This window comes from Macaca nemestrina, chromosome 19 (assembly GCF_043159975.1).
Source record: "Macaca nemestrina isolate mMacNem1 chromosome 19, mMacNem.hap1, whole genome shotgun sequence".
NCBI lineage: Eukaryota > Metazoa > Chordata > Mammalia > Primates > Cercopithecidae > Macaca > Macaca nemestrina.
This window is the reverse complement of record NC_092143.1, coordinates 4,836,449-4,860,346: the sequence shown is the minus strand read 5'-3', so window position 1 is coordinate 4,860,346 and position 23,898 is coordinate 4,836,449. Positions and strand designations below refer to the sequence as shown.

Genomic DNA, 23,898 nt, shown 5'->3' with positions numbered 1-23,898 from the left:
CTTTTTCTGTCTCTTTTCTAAACACTTCCACCTCTATAGACTGAGAAGCGTGATTGGGAGCCCTCACTCTCCTCCCGAAGGCTCTATTGCTGGAGTCTGGAGAAAGGCTTCTCACATGCAGTCAGGGACATGCTGTGCAACTCGAGAGTTGGTGGGCAGGGATTCAGCAACTGAATCTGAGGAGTAAGTGCAGATGGAAGCCGCTGGCTTTCTGGGATTCTTGATATTAAATTCCACAAGAATAATGAAGACGATGACTTGTTAAGGTCAAAGAGATATTAATTCAATGTTTTTATTTTACTGTTGAAGACACTGAGACCCATAGAGGAGAAGTGACCTGCCCACAGTCTGTTGCAGTCACCAGCACTCTGCGGTCAGAAGCTGTCCCTGGTGGCTGGGGGACGCACCAGCTCTTACTCTCCTTCTGCACTGGTCCAGCTGCCATCGGCTCTTCTGACTAAACTGTGTCTTTACCACAAAGCGTTCATGTCTGTGTGGTGCAGAGTTGAACTGAGAAATACAGGAAAGTGATGTAAGATAAGGTCCACCTGTCAGTAAAACAACCAGAACTGTCTGTGGAATGGTGCACCGTGGAAACCAGAGAACGCAAAACAGAATCCTACCGTGAGTGCTATTTAGAGGTGCGAGGCGCTGGACTGGCAGCATGAGGGGCTGCACGCCCACCCTGTGGGCTCCTTCTCGCCCTGACGCAGTGCCCTCTCGTCTTCTACACGAGGATGCCACAGACATGCATCTCCTCACTGTCCCTTTGACTGTTTGGGACCGTGCTGTCCAAAATTTAACACACAATTGAGCTATTTTCCTGTCTCCTCGACTCTGCATCCTGGATCTGGCCAGCATTTCTCTCTCCTGCAGGGTACAGCTCCTTTGGGCGTGGTCTCAGGATCCCCACACAGGAGGACTGACCTTGCCGAAGGCCTGGCAAGGTGTTCCTGGGCCTCTGCCCACAGGCATGTTATACCTGGTGCCTTCCTCTAGGTCCACTCAGAGGTCAGGTTGTAGAGCTAGACATGCCTTTCACAAGCTACTTTTGCCTCTCCCTCTAAATACAAGCTGAGATGCCTGGTGGTTTCAAACAATAGAGATGATTTCGTGTACATGAAAACCTGATAAAATCATTAGAAGATGTCATTCAAAGTTAATGGGCAATTTTTCTCTCTAGGGTAGGTAATTATTTTGGTGGGCATATTTTTGAAAAATAAAATCTTAAAGTTTACTGACCAGTTTTTTTGTTGTTGTTATATTCTATTTCCAGTAAAGATGTTCTGGCTGACTAATGTTCTCTTTTCAGATTCAATTGGACATGGTTCTCCAGTGTTTCTTGGCTCTAATTACCGTGGAATGTGCCTGTGAGTTGTCCAACAGCTGCCACATCCTTGTTAAGGTTAGCTGCTTTTGAAAGTTAGCCCAAAGTTAGATATCTTCAGAAAAGGTGAGCTGGAAGTTGCCATATTTGTCTAGATCATTAAGAATGAGATCTGGTAAAAGTGGGTCTGAATTTCAGATAGAGATTTCCTTTCCTGCTTGAATGGAATTGAAAAGAATGCAATTGATTTGGTATTAGCCTATTTTTGCTTCCTGAAAAAAAAGTTTTCCACTGTAACCATTTCTGACAGTTCTAGAATTCTCTAGAAGACCAAGGGTCCTATATGCCTAACAGACAAATATATTCAACACACATGTAGAATGTAATATTGAGGGTGAATATTTTCACTCCTATTCAATTTGATAGATGTTTCTGGCACGATGGAATTGTGAAACTTTATTTCTCTCTTAATGTTTTCTAAAAAAAAAAAAAAAAGAAAAAGGAAAAGAAAAAGAAATGAAAGTAAATAAATTCTTAGGAAAAATATTTCCATATTTTCCATCTTCTCCCAAAACTTCATTTTTTGGAAAATTCTAAAACAAATCTATTTAATTGTATTACACTTCAAAGACTAAATTTTAAAAACTCTACAAGTAATTAAGATACATTTTGGTTAAGTGAAAAAATTAAGAGTCAAAACTTTTCCTGGTTTAGACATTAATGAGAAAAGATCTTGTGAGAAATTGAAGGAAAATAGAAAAAAAAAATTGCAGTTGCAGGAGAAGAATGATGCTTGCTCCTGCTCCGTGGGAATAGTCAAGCCCTGAAAAACCAGCCACCTTATTTCTTCCTCAGAAGACCATAAGCACATAGCATCTCACTTTGAGGGGCAAATTCTGAGTTTGGCACTTTATTTATATTTTATTAATGTAAGCAACAACAAAACACGTTCAATCACGAGCACTCTACTCAGCCAGCTTTATGTCTACCTCTGAATCAAGGTGCTTCTGAGATGCTCCTCAGTAGTAGGGAAAGCTGGCCTGGAAGGCTAAGGAGCCAACTGGCAAGCCCATTAGAGGACCAAGAATTGCATCAGAAAACAGTGGGACCAAACATGTGGGCAGTTATTTTAAAACACGATAAAAACTCACTGTGTATTTTTCTGTGAATTGTTGACACATGTGCTTAGTAATAGGATAAGTGAAGAAACTTGAATGAATTAGGTGAGATTTACTTACATTTTAGCGTTAATCATAAAATAATTTACATGATGTTAGATGAATAAAATAATCAATATAGACACCCTTATATAGTCATCCTTATCCCAGAACTCTTTGTAAAGGACATGTAATGATCATAACTGTAACAGCAGCAGCAACTCAACAACAAGAGTGGCCCCACAGGTTCATGGAGAACGTGAGCCACACAGACACCATGCTCAACCCGTGAATGCGATTGCATTCAACCGCTCCTTAGGAGAGACTTGGCTACCAGATCACGCAACAATTGCTAAAGATGTAGAGGCCCCGTGGATGGGGTCAACTGGATGTGTCATTTTTCTGTTTAATTTCTAGGATGGAGTCCTAATGCCTTTGAAATAAGACGTAACTATGTGAACATCATGTAAGAAATTTATACCTATGATGACGTCTTCCTCTATGTGTCTAAGACAAAAAAATTATGTCTGCTCTTATTCTTCCTACCACATAGCTCTGTGTTTATTGCTTCCTGAAAATTAATGTTTTTATTGATCACTCTTAAAAAAAAAACAGCAGGGTGAGAGGAAACTACTAAGCTGATTAAACTGGTAACCAGTTCTGCGATCACGTCACCAGCCTGCTTTGTCATGATGATAAGACTTTGGTCTTATTTTCCCAATATCTGCAATGCCTCAAAATGAACCAATGATGTTTTGACCCAATAACTCAGCTTTTTTTTTTTTTCTTAAAGAATCTTGTTGAGTCACTTTCCTAATACTATTCTCCAGTCATGGAAGTCAGCCAGCTTTGTAATACCATCTTACAGATGCTCTTCAACTTTTATTGGTCACGATTTGTTTCCTTAAGATTTGTGTGCCTTTCAAATCTTCAAAGTTAGTGAAGCTTTCTTCAGCCAGGATTCATCTGTTTATAGAGCAGAGTGGGTGGCTTTTGGAAAAGACTTGACATGTTATAATATTGGGCTGAGGAGTCACACGCCACTATCCAAGTTGTCATTGAATGTGCATTTCCTCTTGGGAATGGAGTCCTTAAAACTTTGAGTCCTTTACCAATAGCAAAAATTAGCATCCCTTAAAATTTTCACCTGCCTTAACATTGTGGCCTCTGTTCTGCAGGCTTCCAGCTATTAAGTTGGTTTATTTTCCCCCAACATCATAAGCCAAACGCTTCCTACTCACTTCCGTCCTCGCCAGCAAACACACTAGTCTTTTGGGTTACTACTTTAAATCACAATGAAAACTATGGTTGTGTTTTCACATGCAACTATGGCACGTGAGTTGATCCCATCCTCTGAATCCAATCTGTGTGAAGGAAAATGTTTCTCATTAGGAAACCACTTCGTTGTGATCCCTTGGAACCATTTCTAGCTTGTACAAAATATTCAAAATAGACATCTTTCCTTTCTCTAGACTCCACCCCTACCTTGTCTAGCTTTCTGGTGCTTCCAGAAGTTAAACAAGCAGATGTTATAAACAAAAACAAAAACAAACAAAAAAAATAAAAGAATAAAAAACGTGAAAGACAAAAACAAACAAACGAAAAGAAAACCACTACCATGAATAAATTTCATCTTCTGTACATTTCTGTTAAAATTTATAAATGTTATATTCTCCATTAAATCTGTGAAGATAATACCCAACTATGTAAACACATTGATATTCATGGATTTTAGAGAAAATTCTAACAGTACTGAGTACTTAAAGTACAGACTTAAAACTGTAAAATTATCCTGACACTTGCGGCTAAAGAACATCTTAGTAAGTGATTTGCTGTGTCTGTTAACATTTTGTCAAGATTTGTAGATGTGTACATTATGTTTGGGTTTGAAGCACTTTCTCACCTCTAACTTTTTTCCCTCTCCACCCCCTTAATCACAAACACAGGAATGCAGCTGCCCTGTGTGTCTCCTTCATCCTGCTGGGGACAGGCACCAAAAAGGAGAGCTGGGAGTGGGGGTTGGGGGGTGGCGGACGGGGATAAGACACTGGCATATTTGGGGTCTGATGAAATAGGCTAATCATGGATCCACTAGGCAAATATTAATTTTCATTGGAAGCCCTGCCATTTTGTAAACTTATAAGAAACAAACAGATGTACTGTTAGCCTCAGGATGTATCTCTTTTCTTTTAAAATAAAAGAAACCCATTGATAAATGTCTCTGAGAGGCTGACTCTCACCACTTCACGCTCTTCTAATGCTTCTGCACTGTCCTATGTGAGGCATCAGTGATGGGGCGGGGGGGTGCCACTGAAAGGCCATGGGTAGGAGTGATGTTTTCTGAACACCTGTCACACCTTTATTACCAGTTATATGAAAACATTTAGAACATAGAAGCAAAACATTCATGCTAAAGATCACTTCTGCTGATCCTTGCTGCTAAGATCTCCCTTCCAGTCCTCAGCGTCTCTTCCCTTGACCAGGCTCTTCCTATCTTCTTGGGCTGTTTTCTCTATGTTATTTTTCTCTTCTTCTTCCAGCTTATGGAAACCTTTCCTACCACCATTTTCTCTTCTAAATTTGATTCAACAAAACCAAATACTTTTCATCGTTTCACCTGCAGTGATCTTTTTCTTAGACTTTTGCATTTTGTATTCTTTTAGTTTTAGTATCTATACTGGCATTTCTTATATAGAAGCCCAGGTCACACCATGCTCACATTCTACAGTGGATTATACACTTTCAATGTCAAGCTCCAGCTATGTGAGGTAGTTTGGGATTGTTGAAAAGACACCAAGAGGCAGAGTGGCCATGTAAGCTGTTGTTCAAGTCAGGGCACTTTTGAGAGTAAAAAAAGGGACGTTAACAATGTCACACCACGGATGTAACTGGGACAATTCCAGCCAAGAACTGAGATGGTCCTTTCTTTCCTCCTCTCTCACCCCATTCTCCTCCTTGTTCTCCTTCTTCTTCCTCCTCTTCCCCATCCTCCTTCTTATTCTGTTCTTGCTACTGCCTATTCATAGGGGAAGTATATGTCTGTCTGTCTGTCTGTCTATCTATCTATCTACCTACCTACCTACCTATCTATTATCTGTCTCCCAAATGAAAACACTGAATTGCCAGTCAATAAGTCTCATTATAAATTTTTGATGCTAGCCCAATGCTGGGCTCACTTTCTAAACTCCTAGATAATTCCACAATAGAAAGAAATAAGGTTTAGGTATTATTTTAGGTTTCCTATAATGTTATTAGTATAGGATACTGGTTAAACTGTGGAGACAGAAAGACAAATGGAGACTAGTCTGAACAACCTGGAGACTTAGTCCTCTCTCACAGCCAAGTCAAATCTGGTTTGGTGGTTTCGCTTTGCAAAGTTATGACGGGCTCAAGCTCTTCCTACTTTTTTGCCTCACTCTCCTGACCTGTTGTCCTCTCCACATGGCCCCAGATGACTCACCATCATATCCACATTCTAGCCAGTGGGAAGGGGAAATGGAGTTGGTAAGAGCATGTTCCTCTTTCTCTTGTGCACTGCAACTCTGCACAGTCCATCTGTTCTTACCCCATCGGCCAGAATGCAGTCACCTCACTTCTACTGGCTGCAAGGAAGGCTGGGAATTGTAGTTTTTCCCGTGAGAAGCCATATGCCCAGATTAAAATTGGTAACTGTATTATCGAGAGAGTGGGAGCAACTTGGGGACATCGGCAGTTTCTGCCATACTTAGCAATGTGATGTACTCATAGAGGGATACATAATTCTTGCTGTTGTTGCCTATTGATAACTTCACTCTGTATTTTCTGATCTTCAGTTTACCATATTGTGACCATATTGTGATATATACTGTGTATATGTGTAAGGACTTCATTACTTTCACTCAAAAGCTCCAATAAAGAATCATGCAGGCTGGGTACAGTGGCTCACACTTGTAATCCCAACACTTTGGGAGGTCAAGGCAGAAGGAACCCTTGAGGCCAGGAGTTTTGAGACCAGTCTGGGCAACATAGGGAGACCTAATCTTTACAAAAAATAATAATAAAAAGAATCGTGTAAATCTCTAATTGTGGAAGTATTATTTTAGCTAATTACATGAAAAGCTTATGGGTTATACCATTCATTTCCTTACCATGATATTTTATTTAACTTAACTACAAAATCTCAAAGAGTCTAATACTTTCTGAAGCTCTTTTCATTTTGTGCCTTTCACATAATTTATAGCTTAAGCCACCTTTCTCAAAGTCTAAAAATCTGTTAGTCTATTTTTTCCTTTTTATAACCTTTCCAAACATTCTGTCATATTAAAGAGATGATGAAGCCCATTATGGCCATTAGAATTCTGATGCAATTAAGTTTTATTCCACTATAAGTGACAGGTACTTGATTCCTTCTTGGAATGGGATAATTTTCTACAGGCCTGCAACTTTTACACCCTCGTTAATTTGCAAGGCTGTTTTAGAAAATATGTTCTCAGTGCTGAATGAGGTACATCTCTAACTTTGAACAAATCATTGTCTTAATGTTCTTCAGGTTATAACATCCATTTTAAAAAACCTCACCATTGTCCCCAGGAGAGTCAATAAAAAATGCTTCTGTGCTTTGTTTGTGGACACTTAAATAATAGGAGAGCTCCCCCTACTGATTGACGTTAGGGAATTATGTAGGAGGGGCTAATCTCAGGCCCTTCGCTCTTGTTAATTTCTCTAATGCTCATGCACAGACCAAGATGAAAATCAAAAGCAAGCCTGTTTGACATTGGCTTTTGAAATGCTTAAAAACATCAGCATTTGTCAAGTGGAAAGATTTTCATTTCAAAGTTCTAACAGGTTATTATTATTCCAAGCAATGGAGAGTTAAAAAGGTTGAACAACTATAATAATGGTGGTGTCTACGTGTGGGGAGTGATTAGGTTTTATTGTTTGTTTGCATAAAATGATATCACCTAGGTTTGTGTTGGGTTTGTTTAAGAAATGTAGGCTAATTAGACCATACAAGTAACTTTGTTTTCTGAAAATTAATTAAGCTTTTGTGGCCTTACCAGGTTACAGGGCCAGGCTCACCTCCCACACAGTTGCTCTGGAGCGATGTAGGAGGCGAACCTGTCTCACGCTGAACTGCCAGGTGATGCCGTCATGGGAAGAATGGAGTTTAGTAATGCCGCATTTGAAGGCTTGTTCAAGTTGTAAAATGTTGGATTCTATTTTTATTAAATCGCTTAAACTTTCAGCATAGTGAAAAAGATTTATTTAACATACATTTCGCAAGTCTTTTTGAATGCATATTTTTTTGGGAAAAAATACAGCAGAGGACATTTCCATAACTAAAGCTATTGTCCTGAAGGGACAAAACAAGCACATTAACTATTGAGGTCCTATTGTTTCATCAGGTCGTCAGCAGAAACATTGAAAATGTTGTATTTTATGAGGAAGGGTTATGAAGGGTTATGAGGAAGTTCTACCCATCTCCTTCAAATAAGACAGACATCACTCCTCTTTATGATTCGAGAATATCGTATAGAATCTACATAAAGTCTTAGAGGCTATAGAGAAATAGGTTTTATTGTAAGAACCCCCAAGTAGAGAAACCAAACCAAGCATCTGGAGAAGCATATGATGTAGTGAGCTTGATAAAAAAAAAAAATGCCTGATCTATAGGAAGAAGGACTGTTTTTAGCAACCTCCTTTTTGTATCTGAACACTTTTTTTAAACGGCTTTATTGAGATGTAATTTACATACCATAAAATTCTCCCATTTAAAGTATACAGTTCAATGCTTTTAATATATTTACAGAGTTGTGTAACAATCATGATCTGATTTTAGAACATTTTTCATCACCTCCAAAAGAAATCCCGTATTTATGAGGTGTCACTTCCTATCACCCCCCTCAATCTTCAACCTCATACCCATTAAAAGTCACTCCCTATCACCCCCATCAGTCTTCAGCCCCAGCCTCTGAAAGTCACTTATCTACTTTTGCCTCCACGAATTTACCTTTTCTGGACATGTAATATAAATGGAATAGTAATATTTGATCTTTTGTGATTGGCTTTGTTTCATGGCATAATATTTGAGGTTTTTCCTTGTTTTAGCATGTATAAGTAATTCATCTTTTTTTTGCCAAATAGTATTCCATTGTATGGGCATACCACATTTTGTTTATCCATTTATCAGCTGAAGGACATTTGGGTTGTTTACACTTTTTGACTGTTACGAGAAGTAGCTGCCCTCGGTCTTCATCCAGGAGTCTTTGCAGGGACATATGTTCTCAGTTTCCTTGGGTAGTTACTTAGGAGTGGAATTTCTGGGACATATGATAACTCTATATTTAACATATTGAGGAACTGCCCAAATATTCTCCAGTGTTTCTGCACCTTTTTACATTCCCATCAGCAAGGTGGGTTCCAATTTCATCACATTCTTACCAACCTTTATTATTGGCTTTTTTATTATGGTTGTTCTACTGGATGTGCAGTGGTAGCTTATTGTAGTTTTGATTCACATTTCCCTAATGAGTAAGGACATTGAATATCATGTGCTTTTTCACCATTTGTATATCTTCTTTGCAGAAATGTCTGTTCAAATCATTTGCCTGTTTTATGACTGGGTTATTCTTATTATTGTGTTGTATGAATTTGCTTTCATATACTTTGGATACAAGTCTTTTATCAGATATATAATATTTTCTCTAATTTTATGGGCTGATATTCCAATTACTTGATGATATTGTTTGACTCATAAAAGTTTTTAATTTTGATGAAGTCTAATTCATCAATTTTGCCTTTTATTGCTTCTGCTATTGGTGTCATATTTAAGCAATCACTGCCTAACCTAAAGTTCCAACAGGTCACAGAGATTTACTTCTATGTCTTTTTACAAGAGTTTTATTGGTTTAGTTTTTAGTTAGGTCTGTGATCCATTTTGAGTTTAGTTCATGTATGGCATAAGGGAAGGGGCAAAATAAAGCCTTGTGCATGTGGATATTTAGTAATCTCAGCACATTTGTTGAAGAAACTGTTTCACCCCACTGGAATCCTGGTATCTTTATGGAAAATTAATTGATTATAAGTGTAAAGTTTTCTTTCTGAACTTTTAACTTTATTCCATTCATCTATGTGTCTGTCTTCATGCCAGTACCACACTGCTTTAATTATTATGGCTTTGTAATAGGTTTTAAAATGGGAGAATGTGAGTCCTCTTTGTCTTTTTTTTTTTTTTTTTTTTTTTTTAGCATTGGTTTAGCTATTCTTGATCCTTTGCATTTCTATAGGAATTTTAAGGTCAACTTATCAATTTCTGCAAAAAAAAGCCTATTTTTATTGATATTCCCTCTGTAGGGGTTTGGTATACCTCTCAGAGTGATATGCAATTTTCTCACTTCTGTCTCCTGCTAACTCAGCCCACTGTACTTATGCTGTAAGAACCCTCTGGTACATGGGGACACCAGCGTTAGAATACTTTTTACCACCTTGTGTGCCCTTGTGAAGTCATCTGACCTTTTCAACCTCAGTTTCCTCATTCATAATATGAGGATGATAATGCTTAATTCATGGGATGATTATGAGAATAGAAAGTGATTCTGAATCTTCTGGATTCTGGCCTGGTATGTGAGGAGCTTGAAAGTCTTCACTTCATTCTAACAATAAGTAAAAAGCTGAACAAATGGCACAATCAATGATTCATTAGATCTTTTAGAAAAGTGAGGTAACTGAGCAAACAGACTGCCTCCAAAGTAGAGAGGCAGACAGGTCAATACAGAGAATCATGTGACCGGATCAGAAACTCATGAGCAGAAACCTCCATGGGAACCAGAGCCCAGGGAGGGAAACCTAACCTGCAATTGAAGAAGTGCTGGAGGCTCAATGTGGACAAGGCTGAGAGTTAAAAACTCCAGGGGAACCCAGTTATAGAGAATGCCCCTTCTCCTGATATTTGTGAGGTTTACCTCCAGGAGCTTGATCGGGCTTTCACAGAAAAATCCTCTTGCACTTCTAGCAGGTGGGAGAAGAAAAGTAACCATTTTGAAATATGTCAGAACATTCTGTTCTTAATAAGGCCTGCCCTCAGGAGAGACAATTTTACAAGAGCCTAAACTACTGTGGTTTTTCTTTTTTTTTGTCTTTTTTGTTTTTGATGTTTTTAGACCCTAGCCGCCTTTGGGGAAAAAAAATGCCCAAGTCTATCTCCCTTTAGCCTTCCATGTGGGAGAAGAAAAATTACCCAACTAACTCACTCCAGCCATCCTGTCTCACATGGCCAGGAGGTGGGGGGCTACTAGGAAACACTTGTGAAGTTCATAGTCTAGAGGCCTAAGCTGGCTGAAAGACAGAGACTTAATTATAGGGTTATAGAATATTTCACCTCCCCGCACACTTTACCACCACATTACTAAAGGGTTTTTTTTTTTATTAACAATAGTTCCTTTTAATTAGAATATCATGTCTGGCTATCAAGAAAAAAAATTACAAGGCATACTAAAAGGCAGAAAAATACAGTTTGAAGAGACAAAGCAAGCATCAGAGCCCAATTCAGATAAGGCAGGGATGTTGGAATTATTAGAGCAGGCATTTAAAACAACTATATGATAAGGGATCTGATAGATAAAGCAGACAGCATGCAAGAGGAGGTGGGAAATATAAACAGAGAGACAGAAATTCTAAAAAGGAAATACCAGAGGTCAAAAACCATCATACCAGAAATGAAGAATGCCTTTGATGGGCTCATTAGTAGACTGAACATGGCTGAAGGAAATAATGTTTGAGCTTGAAAATGTCAACAGAAACTTCCAAAATGAGAGAGTGAGAAAGGAGGCAGTTAGAAGCCAGCTAGGTGGATAGAGAGGGAGGGTCTCCCGAGAGGAAAAACACTCACAGGACCACACCTGCAGCTAGAAGAAAGAAATGTGGTAAAGTGCTTCCCCCAATGCCAACCCAGGTGCAGGTGCAATAAATCAACTTAAATATCCTTAACTTAACCTAACTCATTATAATACCATTCACAAGAAATTAGCATTATGGTTTTAGCCCTGCTGTGGGTTTCACTTAGGCACTCATGGGTAGTAACCAAGATGGAGTAGCTATGACCAACCCCAGGTATGCACAGATGCAACTTTACACCTCCCCTTAGGGTAAAACCCACAGGAACCTTCCTTGTCTTTGCCACATAAAAGATCCAGAACTTTCTTCATTTCTGGCAACCCTCTTCAGGTCTCCTGTCATTGCTAAGAGCTTTTCTTTGCTTGATAAAACTCCGCTCTGCCTTAGCCACTCTCCAGTGTCAGTGTGCCTTATTCTTCTTGGTCATGGGACAAGAACTCAGACCTAGCTGAACTAAGGAGCAAGAAAACTGCAACAGTAGCAAAGAGAAAAAAGGACTAGAAAAGAATTGGAGCACAATGTCCAGGAACCGTGGGGGCAACTACAGAAGAAGTAGCATGTGTGTAATGGAAACACCAGAAGCAGAAGAAAGAGAGAAAGAAACAGAATAAATACTTGAAGAAATTCAACACATAATCTCCCTAAATTAAAGTCAGAGAGCAAACCACAGATTCAGAAAGCTCAGAGAAGACAAAGCAGGATAAATTCCCCCAAAAACTACAGCTAAATATACATATTCAAACTGCAGAAAATCAAAAGTGAATAAAAAATCTTGTAAGAAGCCCAAAGAAAAAGGCACGTTAGTAAAGATAAGAAATACTTTCAGCACTACCCTAATACCAAAAGCAGACAAAGACATTATAAGAAAATAAAACAGACATTATAAGAAAATAAAACAAAACAATATATATTCTGAACACAGATACAAAAATCCTCAGCAAAATTTTTGCAAAGCAAATCCAACAATATATAGAAAGAATTATACACCACAACCAAGTGGGGTTTATCCAGTAGCAAGGTTGGTTCAGCATCTGAAAATCAATCAATTAAATCCATCACATCAAAAAGCTATAAAAGTAAAATCACATGATCATATTTGTAGATGCCAAAAAGGCATTTGACAAAATCCAACACTCATGATAAAAAAAAAAAAAAAAAAAAGAAACCTCTCAGAAAACTAGAAATAGAAGAAGGGAACTTTCTCACCTTGATAAAGAACATCTACAAAAAACCTACAGAGAACTTACTTAATGGTGAGAAACTAGAAAATTTCACACTAAGATCACGAACAAGGCAAGGATGTTCCCTCTCACTATACTTTTTTTTTTTTAGATGGGGAGTCTTGTTCTTGTTGCCCAGGCTGGAGTGCAATGGCATAATTTCAGCTCACTGTAACCTCCACCTCCTGGGTTCAAGTGATTCTCCTGCCTCAGCCTCCCAAGTTGCTGGGATTACAGGTGCTTGCCATCATGCCCAACTAATTTTTGTATTTTTAGTAAAGACAGGGTTTCACTATCTTGGCCAGGCTGGTCTCGAACTCCTGACCTCAGGTGATCCACCTGCTTTGGCCTCCAAAAGTGCTGGGATTACATGCATGAGCCACCATGCCCAGCCATCTTTTTAACTATCATGCCGAGATTTGTAGCTAATGCAAAAAGACAAAAATAGAAAAGGAAATAAAAGTTATACTGATTGGAAAGAAAGAAAGAAGAACTATCTTGTTTGCAAACAACATGATTGTCTATGTAGAAAATCCAAAGGAATCAACAAAAACAAAAAACTCTTGGAACTAATAAGTAATTATACAGCGAGTTTGTAGGACACCAGGTTAACAAGAAAGTTGATCACTCTCCTATATATCAGCAACGAACAACTGGAATTTGAAATTAAAAACATAGTACCGTTGACATCACCACCCCTCAAAATAAAATGCTTAGGTATAAACCTAATGAACTATGTGCTAGATCTTTATGAAGAAAACTACAAAACTCTGATGAAAGAAATCAAGGAAGAACTAATACATGGAGAGATATTTCATGTTCTTGGATAAGAATACTTAATAATGTCAAAATGTCAGTTCATCCTATTTTGATCTTTAGATTCAATGTAATCTCAAAGTTCTGCAAGTTATTTTGTGAATGTCAGCAAACTGATTCTGAAATTTTTATGGTTACTGTAGAGTCGTAGCATTGTTTGAAGTCAGGTAACGTGATGCCTCCAGCTTTGTCCTTCATGCTTAGTATTGCATTGGCTATTTGAGCTTTGAGCTCTTTTTTGGTCCTATATGTGTTTTAAAATGGTTTTTTTTCTATTTTTGTGAAGAATGCCATTGTTAGTTTGATAGGAATAGCACTGAATATTTAAATTGCTTCAGACAAGATGGCTGTGATAACAATATTGATTCTTCCTGTTCATGAGCATGGATATCCATTTGTTTGTGTCATCTCCAATTTCTTTGAGCATTGTTTGTAATTTTTTTTTTTTTTTTTTTTTTTTTTGTGGAGAGATCTTTCACCTCCCTGGTTAGCTGTATTCCTAGGTATTTTATTCTTTTTGTGGCTATTGTGAATGGGATTGCATTCTTGATTTGGCTCTCAGCTTGGAGGTTGTTCGTGTGTAGAAATGCTATTGATTTTTGTACATTAATTTTGTATCCTGAAAATTCGTTGAAGTTGTTATCACACACCGAGGAGCTTCTGGACAGAGGCTATGGGTTTTCTAGGTATGGAATCATATTGCCTGCAGAAAGAGATAATTTGACTTCCTCTCTTCCTATTTGGATGCCTTTTATTTCTTTCTCTTGCCTGATAGCTCTGGCTAGGACTTCTAGTACTATGGTGAATAGGAGTGGTGAGAGGGGGCATCCTTGTCTTGTTCTGGTTTTCAAGGATAATACTTCTGGCTTCTGTCCATTTAGCATGATGCTGGCTGTGGGTCTGTCATAGATGGCTTTTATTATTTTGAGGCATGTTCCTTCAATGCCTAGTTTGTTGAGGATTTTTAACATGAAGAGATGTTGAATTTTATTGAAAGCCTTTCCCGTATCTATTGGATGATCATTTGGTTTTTGTTTTTTACTTCTGTTTATATAATGAATCATATTTATTGATTTGTGTATATTGAACCAACTTTGCATCCCAGAGATAAAGCCTACTTGATCATGGTGTATTAGCTTTTTGATGTGCTATTGGATTCAGTTTGCTGTATTTTGTTGAGGATTTCTGCATCTATGTTCATCAAATACATTGACCTCAAGTCTTCTTTTATTTCTATGTTGTACCAGGTTTTGGTATCAAGATGATGCTGACCTCATAGAATGAGTTAGGAAGGAGTCCCTCCTCCTCAATTTTGGAAGAATATTCCATACTTATGGATAGGAGGAACCAATGTTGTTTAAATGGCCATACTGCTTAAAAGCAATGTACACATTCAATGCTAGCCCTTTCAAACTAACAATGACATTCTTCACAAAATTAGAAAAAAAGCTAGTTTAAAATACATATGGAATCAAAAAAAAAAAAAAAGAACTTGAATAGCCAAGGCAGCCCTAAGAATAAAAAATAAAGCTGGAGGCATCACGTTATCCAACTTCAAACTATAGTACAAGACTACAGTAACCATAAAAAACTTGTATTTGTCCAACCCCATAAAACGTGTAAGAGTGAACTCTAATGTAAACCATGGACTTTGCGTGACAATGATGTGTCAATGTACGTTCATTGACTGTGACAAATTCACCGCTCTAGTTTGGGACGTTGACTAGGGACAGTCTATGTATATGCAGGAGGAGCGGGCATACCCCAAATCTCTCTACATTCTGTTCAATGTTCAGTGTTGCTGTGGCAGCAGGCGGTGATGTCCCAATAAATGCTGGCAATGGTTAATATGTGAATCTCCCTTCAGAATCCTGATGAAGTTGGAAGTTGATTCCACTCCTGCTGGGAGTCCATTTCCCCTATAACCTGAACAAAGAGAACCTGAACAAGGAGTTAAGATGAAAAGCCTGGCCTTGTAGCAATGAACCTATTCTTCCTTTATTTCTCCTATGCATCCTTTCTCGTAATACATCCACTTAGATGTATTTTTTTTTTTTCAGTTGTCTCTCCTATTTAGTCAGCCATTTCCCTGACTTCGGTCCACCAGAAATCATTCCTATACAATTAATGACGATGTATTTTAGCCATAGAAATGAACTCACATTTTTGTTTTGTTTTTCTTTTTGCCTGGGGATATTAAAAACCTTATTACCTATTCAATAGTTGACTAAAGTATCCGAAATCAATTTGCATTAGTCAGGATACTGTGAGGGTGTTTGGGTATAGCTGTTGACAAAATTTATGTCAAATAGCAAGATAGGAATTATGATACCTGCATTTATTTCTGTTCTTGTCATTATTGAATAGTGATATGACAAACATGCTGCCGAACTTTTCCTACAACTGATAATAACCCGAGCAGCTAATGATAGCAAAAGTGTCCGCTAGCATTCATAGCTTATAGACGTGGGGTCCCAGGCTCATCCTCTTCTGATAATGGGATAGGTAAAGAATAGATCAAGAGGCCAATTAGATCATTTTAAGGAGCATTTGGTTTACATGTAGCTGAAGTACAGAACCAGGTTAAAATACTGACAACAACAGCAATAATAACAACCAGAACAATAATGGATGTAACAAAAAAATTTATGGGCTGAGCCAGACATTCCTTTCCCTGTGGTACGTCATGTAATTCTCACACTCTCAAAGGTCTGTGTCTAGGCAGGAACCAATGTGGCTGGGCTCCATTCATTCCCAGTAATGCAGACACCCCTGTAGGGAGTGGGACCTCGCACAGTGATAGACCCTGGAGTGCTGGACAATGGATCTATTACTTTGGTACAATCTAAGTGATTGATTTTGAGTTAGATTGATTCCCACGGTCTTCCCTCTGCCCCCCCAAGCGTTTTTTTTTTTCTCCTTGTCACTGTTTGGTTTCATTATTACTATTTGATATTTTAATATTTGAGGTCATCATGGAACCTACAGTCTTGTGGGGCAAGAGTGACCAGTATGTAAACAAATTCATAAGACAAGGTTAATGACAAGAGTGATACTGAAGCCCGACACGTTTCTCCACAGCCTACTCTTGCTCTCCCAACAGCTATCTCTGTGTTTGGACCAAGGCAAACAAAAGAAGTATCTTTTCTGAAGACATTTTTTCAATGTAGTATGGGCTGTAACTCTCTTTGCCTCTGCCTTTTCTTTCTGTTTTTTTGGTTAGTTTTGTGACAACATTTATTTTGTGTGACTTTGATGCTGTCTCCAGAAAATGTGTCAAAATTTATGACTTGCTAGTCATGTCTCTGTTCTCTATCTTGTTTTGAATTTTGTGGGATATTGGATGAAAAGGGTCAAAAATGAGTGCACTTACTCTGCTATTTTGATCCAGACGGGGTACATTCATCTTTGCATTCTTATCATTTTTTCCTCCTTAGGATCAATTACTAAAAATGGAATTTCCAGTCAAAAGGATGAGCACTCTAAAGGTGTTTGATATGTATTGCTAAAATGTTCCCCATAAAGGTTATATCAATTTGTTTTCTTGAGGTATGATGGGTTATGAACTATGATTTCTTACACTTCTGCAACAACACTGTGTGTTCTTTTAAAAAGGGTTTTCACAAACTCTTACTTAAATATCTTGTTATTATCTGCATTTATTTCATTCTTTGTGAAATTGATCACATTTAACATATTTTAAAATAATTTATAAATTTCTTTTTCATATTATTTGCACATTAAAAATTATGGCTTAGAGGACTGAAATCAAAGTTGTATTGTTACAAAATGTTTTTCTGGGTTACAAGTTCACTCTTAAAGTTTATTTTGATGGACTATTTTGTCATTCATTTATTTAAAAGTACTTATTGGTCTCCTTCTGGGTGGAAGCAGAATGCTAAGATGCCCCCAGCATCCTCGCCCCCAAGACATGTTCTGGATAATCCTCTCCCCTGGAGTGTGGGTGGAGCTTGTCACTGTCACATAATTTTGCTCCCATAAATATTTTATGGCAAAATGAAGGGCTTTTGCAGATGTATTTAAGGTTCCTAATTAGTTGACTCACTCTGGGTTGGCTTGACGTAATCAGGTAAATCCTTTAAAAGAGAGCTCAGGCCTTCCCTGAAGAGAGATTCTAAGTAACAGATTCTCCTGCTGGCCTTGAAGAAGCAAACAGCCATGTTTGAGTTGTCTGCAGAGAGGGACATGTAGTGAGGACCTGAGAAAGACTCCTGGGAAGCGAGGGGTTCCTAGATGACAGATGGTAAGAAAATGGGGGCCTCGGCCACACCACAAGGATGTGAATTCTGCCGACCATCTGCGGGAACTTAGAAGTGGATCTTTTTCTAGTCTAGCTTCAAGATGAGGATCAGTCAGGCAACACCAAGACTTCAGCCTGGGGCGATGCTGAGCAGAGGCCCCAAGTGGAATGTATCAAATTTATGACTCACAAAAATTGTGAGATAGTAAATTTTTGTTCTTTTAAGGCATTAAGTCTGTGGTCATGTGTTACTTCCTGTATGACAAGCACTAGTGGTACTTGCCGACTTGAAAGAGATGCGTCTCGTCTGAGTCATTGCCTTTACGGCTTTGGCTTTGATGTCACATTTAAAGACACTTTGTCCTCACTCCAAACTTTTGTAATTATTTACTCCATAATTTCTTATTATTTTTATGGTTTCACTTTTACATGGATATCTTAAAATTCAACTGGAACTTATTTTCCTTGAAGGTACAAGACATCTAACGTTTCTTTCCCTTTGTGATTAGTCTGTTGTCTGAAGAACATGTTTTGAATAAACCACCAACTCCTCATTGATTTGGCAAGTATCTAGGTTTAGAAGTACAGTCACTTATTTCTAGTAAGATATTATTTATGAAATACCAACTTGGGCCATGGGTAAAGAATGTTTTAGTGCCGATTACTTCATTATTATAATTATGACCCAAGAGACAACTCAAGGAGCATAAAGATACAGTCATATTATCCCTTGCATTTGACATCTTGCTTTTTTTTTCCAGGTAAACATATATTTGAAATGGTTTTGTATGAACCAACTAACTAAAATAAAACACTTTAACAATTGGCTAAAGTAATTTCAATTGTATAGGTTGCTTACATTTTCTAAAAAAGATGTTTTCCTTCAAATCAACATCAAATGTGATTAAAACCTGGTGGATATTTTTAATAATGTGTGACTAGACTATAAATTCTTTGAGGACAAGGACTATGTCTGAATCATGCATTTGTTTCTAGTATCTAGTATAACACATGTTTAATAGTATTTGCTTAATAACTTCCAAATGACTGAATTATTTTAGCTATACTCATGCTGCTATGAATTTTATAGTGCTGGCGTATGCATTATTTTCTGTTAATCAGTGATAGTAAGAATGCAAACAAGTAAAACAGTCAATTTGGACTTTAATCATTAAAAATAAATACATTCACCTAAAATTAAATGTAAGCATTCTTGTACAAAATAATTCTTAGAGCTCTTTAAGATAGATAGTCTTTTATACTTTTTGTTTTGTCGATGAGTAGATCTCACTGTTATCTAGCATATCAAACTCACCTTCCTTACCTTACATGGCTCTAATTCTTTCCTACATTGCTTGTCATTATCTCTATCCCCTTGCTCTGTCTCTGTCTTTAATCAATCTATGTCTTCAGTATTACCTTGGTGGGAAAAGTCTCCGAAATATTATCCTGAAAACTTTTAGAATCAAGAGATTTTAAAATGTACACTCTGTAAACAAAAACCATATGATGAATTATATATTCTGAATACCAATGGGCTGACATTTCCAAAACAAATATTAAAATATTAATGGAGCTGTGTTTTGTGTCTGCCTCTATGTCAAATGCAATTGTGTTTTTGTGGGACACTACTCTTTATTTTCCTGCGCAAGTCAGCTTTTATCTTCGCAGGGCTGAATATGAGTCTAAAGGTGTTCACCTGCTTATTAATGAGGAAAATGCACTGAGAAAGAGGAAGAGGCATTCCTAATTTTGGGAATGTTTTGTGGTTTGTGGTGGGGGATGATGCCGGTGAGGAGGAACGACCAGTGGAATGAACACTGGTTGAAGATGCCTTCAGAAGGCTTATTATTTTACTTTCTTTTTTATCTGTGCCAAATACATAAGTGTATTATTTATGGGGGAAAATGGGAAAATGGGGACAGGTTCAAATACATGTTCGATTACTTACTTTACTTTTTTTTTGTAAGCACAAAAGTCATTAAGTAGACTGGCATTGGTTGTTGTGGAATATCGGCCCTACAAGTAAGTGGGATGGTTTAGAATGCACATTCGTAATAAACCTAGGTTTGTTAAAGTCAGCATTTCTCAAGCCTGTTTGACCACAGACCATATATTTTTCAACACATCTGTTAGTATCCTCTGGGTCCAGTGTTCCAGGATATATAACTTCCTGGAATGCAGGTATACAGCAGAGCTGCACCAGACTCAGAGTCCATTCCTGATAATGCAGTTTCCCTTGTGTGTGCACAGCATATACAGACGTGTACACACCTCTCACAAGGAGAGTTTGGAGTCCTGTTTTAAATACTTCTTAGTAAATAGTTTTCTCTGGCTTTTATTTTTGAAATACTTCCATAAATGTCCTTATATTTGCAAAATTGTCCTCGACAGACACTCCCACTCTATTTGATCACCCCGTTGTGGGAGAAAGGATTCCCCACTCTAAACAGTAGGAGATGGCGGGACCCATGACACCCAAGACATGACAGGGAAAATTAAACAGAGGTTTATTAATTAAACATACTCAGGGCCTCAGGAGAAGACATCGCACGCCACACAGGGCCACACGGGGCCACACGGGGCCACACGGGGACACATGGGGACACACGGGGACACACGGGGACTGCACTGAACGGCAGAGACTCCAGCAGAACCAGCAGGGGCTTGGTAGGAACAAGAGGTGGGGTGCCCCCGGTTCCCATGGGGAGGTGGGATTGTGTGCAGAACTCTGTGCACTGGCAGGGAAGTGAAACCTGTTAGTTCAATGGGGGGCCCAGTGGGGTGGGGCTGTTCCGGCTCATAGGGGAATTAGTTGGATGGGGTCTTTCTTGCTGTGTGACAGCCATTCTGGCCAGAGCAAGGATGCTCATGGTTAAGCTTCTGGGGCCCCAGAAGGCTCAGAGATGCCAGGGCAGCACATGAATTCCAGGCCTTCCAAGTCCACCTCCTGCAAGTGCCTCAAAGCGTGTGTTTGGTGTGCTCTGGGTGCAGCCGGGCAGCTCACTTGTCCTTATCCATGGCAGATGCTTCTCACCCATGGTGTCAACCTCTCTCTGTATCAGATCTCAGTGTCCATTCACTTGGTATTCAAAGTCAGCTCGAGTTTTATCCAACATAGCATTCTGGTACTCCCCTGGTATGGCTCCTTGCTGTCGCAATTGATGGTGGCTATTCTACTTGATTCATTACATGCCATTGATCTTCAAAATTTTGATTAATGACAGGGAAACCTGAAAAGTTCAAAGTTTGACTTTGGTTCAAATGAGCACTCGGAAGTTCAAATGCTTAATTCAAACTGTCTAAGACTCTTGGATAAGCAAATGTGGTTATGCAAAAGTAGTCTGAAAAATCTCCTGGAAACAGTCCCTCTCTTGGAAATTTCCGGTATTTCCTTCTACTTAGGCCATGGACCATAAATACTACAAAGACTTTTTCTTTCTTTTGTTCTGCTTACTTACTACTGGCCACAGCCCAGGTTCTTAGGTTTTTGGGAACAGGTAGGGAATCATGGTGGGAGGGCTCAGGGTGGCATTGTTGGCCATCACTCTTCACCAGCAGTACATGCATTTCCCATGCACCTGGGCATACAGAGACACAAGCCCATCAGGTCCCAGGGTTCAGGGTAAAGTTACCTGTTTCTCCCTGGAAAACCAACTTCTTTTTCAGATCCATGAGAACGTGTTAATACCATGTGAATAAACAAGTGTCACCTAGACAAAGCAACTAGTTGACAAATGACAGTGAGAGAAATACCCTCCAAAATGTACAGTTAACTCTTCTCAGCTCTCCCTTGCTTAATTCAGCCAGGCAGCCCTGAGTAACAGAGGGTCTGAGGGCTGCACTAAAGGCCGGCGGAGATGCTGGCTCTCAGGTCCACAGGGAAAGACTCTCCAAAAAAAGGGCTCTTGAATGAGGACATTCAAGGACCTTACCTACTCCCACCTTACCTCCCAACACACTCCCTCTACATTCAGACCAGCGTTCACCAGACAGCATGTCCTAGTCACCCAGGTTGCCGGGTTTGGCATGCTGAAAGTTTTGGAAGGTACCAGGCTAGATATGGCAGAACACAGTTCCACGGGGCTCATCTGGAACCGATGCCAACCTTTGGTTTGTTTCTAGTCAGTGACTCATTTCAATTTATTTGAGAACAAAGTATAGAAAATGATGTGTTCATTATAATGAGAAATTTTATTTGGATTTGGATTATCCTGAGAATATTTAGAAAAACCAAATTAAAATTTCTGACATTGGATTTGTGCATGTGTTTTCGGTATGTCGCAGATCTCAGGAAGCATCAAAATAAGCACTGAGCATCAACTCTGCAACTCAGAATTCTGGGAGCGATTTCGCTTAGGTCTTCACACTGGACAGACGGCTCATTCAGATGTTAATGATGGCTTGTTCACACCTGGACATAGCATAGGAGAACTGCTAATTACTCATACTGTCTCAAATTACAACAGTATTTTGAGTAAAACAAAACCCAAAGCCTCCAGCGTCTGATGAGTGAAAAAGGAGATCCCATTTGAACAGCACACATTATTATGGCATTTATAATATTGTTGCATTATAACCATGTTAGGGTTCAACTTTTTAATTAAGCAATAAAACATACAGTAACTTTGGATTTTAGTTACATGTTCTCTTAGAAGAAAAGACACAAATGTATTATTCCACCATCAATTAGTAAATTCTGATTGACTAGAGAGTTATTACGAAAGACCAATAGAGAATTTTGTTACACTGACTTTATTTAATAACTTAGTTTTAATTGTTTTGAAATTAAAATGTTTAAAAGCCATATATTTCTAGTTTATTTTTATAAACGTAACACTTTAGAATTTTCTTTTTCCATATGTATTATATGTTTATTTTGTATTAAAGTATAATAATTTTTAAATATAAGGACTTCAGAAGTTAACACACTGGCAAGCATCTAAATAGACATTTCTGTGCTACTTATTCAGTGGGTTCTGTTCAATTATGTTGATATCATTTTGATTAATTTATTAGACTTTTGTTTTTTCTTAGGTCTTTCCATGGTAGAATTTATTTCAGTAAATGGATACTTACTAGATTGACATGTAGCCATTTTTTACACAAAATTCTGCCCTACAGGTGCTAATATGGAATGTAGATGGTAAATATTAATGTTTTCTAAAACTCTTATCTCTGTCTCTCTACATCTGAACCTTTAAGATCCATTAGTGTCAGTAGAGGAATGGTGTGACCTTAATTCCTTTCCTTTAGAACGCTTGTCTCCTTACCTAACATGACTTGCGGTGGCCTTATGATTAGCACTTGTACGTCCATCTGCAGTGAGTTCAGGCAGGTCCCCTGGTGCTCAGGAAGGCTTGCTTTGCCTTGCACCCATGCAGGGATCTCATTTCAGCCAGTTGCCCTTTGGCATTGCCTTTCATGCTGACTTTTCCTGGTACTGACCTGGCAAGCAGTGGACGGACGTCCAGGCAGGAAACAAGTTGCAGGAAAAACACACAGGAAAGGACCCTCTGGGTGGAGGCAATCTCACCAAATATGAGTAGCCCCTTTAAAATGGAAAATGTGGTTTCTCCAGTGTAACTTTCAGAGTAAAATGTAAAAGTCCGGAAATAGACGGCTTAGATAGCAACTACATCCTTGTTTCCAAGCTATTTCCTGGAAGTACCAATGGCTTTTTAAAAAGTATATTTTTATTTTTGCCTCTAAAAAGCCACTTCTTATTCCAGCAATACATAAAAGTCACAGATTACATTTAGAAAAGAAAAATGAAATTTGAAAGTTTTTTTTACACTGTCACAGCCAAATAGAGGCCACATGCATTTACACAAGGGAGTGAATCATTTTATTTTCACAAACACAATTACTATTTTTGTTTTTTGAGATGGAGTCTTACTCTGTCACACAGGCTGGAGTGCAGTGGCACAATCTTGACTCACTGCAAACTCTGCCTCCCAGGTTCAAGCGATTCTCCTGACGCAGCCTCCAGAGTAACTGGGATTACAGGCGCGCACCACCATGCCCAGCTAATTTTTGTATTTTGAGTAGAAACGGGATTTCACCATGTTGGCCAGGCTGGCCTTGAACTCCTGACTTCAGATGATCTGCCTGCCTTGGCCTCCCAAAGTGCTGGGATTACAGGCATAAGCCACCGCACCCGGCCCACAATTACTATTTTTTAAAACAGCATCGTGTAGCCCACCATTGCACTAAATCAAGTGACACTCCTGAAACACATGATGA

General features: G+C 38.6%; 1 long non-coding RNA gene across 1 annotated transcript; it reads left to right on the top strand.

The window, feature by feature from the left end:
• The first annotated feature begins 818 nt into the window (after positions 1 to 818).
• LOC139359965 (uncharacterized) lies at positions 819 to 22,440 on the top strand. Its single transcript, XR_011616749.1, has 3 exons — positions 819 to 1,184; positions 1,313 to 1,405; positions 21,940 to 22,440. It is a non-coding gene; the product is annotated as an uncharacterized lncRNA (long non-coding RNA).
• The last annotated feature ends 1,458 nt before the right edge of the window (positions 22,441 to 23,898 follow it).